Raw genomic sequence first — 2,883 nt, 5'->3', positions numbered from 1 at the left:
GGGTGAGTGCTATTTTGGAGGAGAGTGTGGACTCTCACCCCCGTTTTTACTATGTAGGCCCAAGCATTTATTGACTTCATCTCTCCTAGCTTTTGTTTGACAAAGGGAGCTTTTGCTGTCTCCAAAGTATTCTGATTCCTTCCTCCTCTTTATATAGTGAGTCCCTTCTTTCCCGGAAGGTTCGTTTCAACAAGATGGCCCCGAAGCACCACATTCTTTGGTGGAGATATTAATACGTTTGATTATGTGCCCTTTTCTCAGACCCTTGAGGATCCCTTTAACATAAAACTACATTTTTTCAAGGCATCTCCTCTCTGGCCTGCATCCCAGTTCCTTTCAATTTCAGAATGTCTGATGGCAACTGGTCTCCCCACTGGTGTTTCCATATTCAGTGTCACCTGAATCTACAATTTAGTCTTCATTTGAGCCTAACGACTCAAATATAAGAGGGTAAGGGCGCCTGGATGGCTCATTCAGTTGAGTGTCCGACTCCGGCTCAGGTCATGATCTTGCAGTTTGGGGGCTCGAGCCCCCTGTGTCGGGCTCTATGCTGACAACACGGAGCCTGGAGCCCGCTTCCGGTTCTGTGTCTCCCTCTCTCCCTGTCCCTCTCCCACTCTTGCTCTGTGTCTCCCAAAAATAAATGAACATTTAAAAAAAAATGTCAAATGTAAGAGGGTAAATCCATTTTAGCCAGTTGTTTCTTGCCCTCCCCACCACCACCCTCAAAAAAGCCTTGGCTAAAAATAGGTGGCCCTTGGTCTGTTGGGGGCAGTCACCTCACTGACCAACACACCCGCGTGACCTTGGGCACTAACCCAAATAACTTCTCGCTGGCAATTTCCTTCTGTGTAAATTGAGGAGATTAGATGAAAGAAGTGATGACGCTAATTCTATAAAATGCAGTCAGCGAAGAGATGGGAAGAGAGCAGGAAAAGGATCAGGCCTCCTGGCTGCGGCTTCGAGGAGGCGGGTCAATGGAAAGGACTGTGGGAGCAAAAATTTAAGGTCAGGCCTCCCAGGCCTTTTGTCAGCAAGGCCCTACCTAATGCTCCAGACTCCCGTCCGGCCAGAAACCTCCAGAGAATGCCAGAATCTACTCCACCTCCTCCCCTTTTTAGCAAGGCCAGTCGAGCTTACTCAAGAGAGAAACTATGGGTGCCCTTCATTTCTGGGTCTGGGGTCCGGAGTTCAGTCCGGGGGAGATTCCAGCGGCCACCTCTTTGGTTTGATTTCATCGAATCCTGTGATTTTTATCTAATACTGCATTACCAAAGACTGTTCTGGAAATGCAGATCAGAAAGGCAAGGGGAGTCCCGCAGAAACAACTTTTTTGTTGTCTGAGGACTAGGAATTTGCAGTCCCCAGCCCCCTCCTGCCGCCCACCTTCCCAGAGCTGATCTCTGGAACAATACTGGTTCAGACGTGGGGCTCCCTCGCAGCAAGAAAATCCCACAGAGGCCACGCAGCTCAGGGCTCCGTCACACCAAAGAGAGAGCATTGTTTTCCAGGGGATTTTGGACAGCTAAAAATGTACCCTGGAGAAACTCTGAAATCAGCCCCTGAATCCCAGCAGACTGTTACCTTGCAGAGAGCTGAGGGCAATTCCAGCAAAAACAAGTTTACAGAAACTACAGGCGGCAGTGTCACTGGCCTTCCCCGAATGCGGTTAGAAGAGGCAGCCCGGGGCCTCTCCCTCTCAGGCACCGAACATCACTAGGCAGAAGAGTAAAGGAAACATTCTCCTCCTGTCTTCCTGAGAGAAGCATCCATCTTCTAAATGTACCCTCCTCTAAGATGTAGTGTGAGATAGAATCCTCCTCAGAGGTGGGGGGGGGTGGGGGGGGGGACAAGGGGGAAGGCATCTTGTAAGAACAGTTCCCCCACCCCCAGCCTATGAGCTCCCTGCTGCTAGTTCCCTTCTTTGGTTTATTCACCACATAATGTCCTTGGCGCTGGGCCCTGCAGCCTGTTTGTGGATCTTTCTGGAAGGTCTGGCGGTGGAAGCCTGTTGGAGGACAGAGTGACAACAGGGCAGAAAGTGCTCTCTAGGGGAGCGGCTTTAGCTTCATCTCCCCAACTTAAGAGCTCTGCAGGGCAGGGGAGGGGGGTGGCCCTCACAGCCTTCACCCGGGGTTTCTAGACCTTTCCCCCACGCTGTCCTCCTCCCTCTGGCCTCTCTTCTTGTCCCAGTTAGTCTTTCCTGGAGACTTACTACTGACCTCCTCTCCCCAGCAGAGAACAGTCTGCTTGCTCTGCCTTCCTGGCCCCTCCGTTGTCCCTGATGTGTCTGCGGGACAGTAAATTCGGCACACGGCTTTATTTTCTGTAACTGGTAGCGAGGGCTGCGCTGCCACCCCCTTGCCCGGCATAATCCCCTTTCAGCTGTCACCCCAGCTCCCTGTGAGGGACGTGCTGCAGTCCCCCAGACGGATGAGGAAACTGAGGCCTAAGATGGCTCCCTTGGTACCACTAGTGGCCGGCACACAACAGAAGCTCTGTACGCTCTACTGAGTAATGACTAAATGAATAAATCGGGAAAAGCATCTCGTTGGAAGTTAAAACCCCAAGCCGAATAGCTCAGGGGCATGTGTGGTACGTGCTCAGCTGTGCAGTGTGACTGACTGACTGACTGACAACTGAGCACGGGAGGGGCTCTGAAGGGCCAAGCGGTCCTCGTTCTGGAATGTCCCGTCCGGGGTCACTCGTGGGAAATAAGCTCCGTCATAATGTGAGGTTTTCAGTGGTTTGCTGTGCTGCTTAAGTCTTGAAAGGTGGTAGGAAGGAAGAAGGAAGCGATTAGACCCAACTTGACGTGCCGTGAGAGGAACTAAAGGCATCCGGATTTGACGTAGATGTCACTGCTCATCAGGGTGCAGCGCG

Source organism: Prionailurus bengalensis, chromosome D1 (assembly GCF_016509475.1).
Source record: "Prionailurus bengalensis isolate Pbe53 chromosome D1, Fcat_Pben_1.1_paternal_pri, whole genome shotgun sequence".
Taxonomy (NCBI): Eukaryota; Metazoa; Chordata; class Mammalia; order Carnivora; family Felidae; genus Prionailurus; species Prionailurus bengalensis.
Note: the sequence above shows the minus strand (reverse complement) of the source record.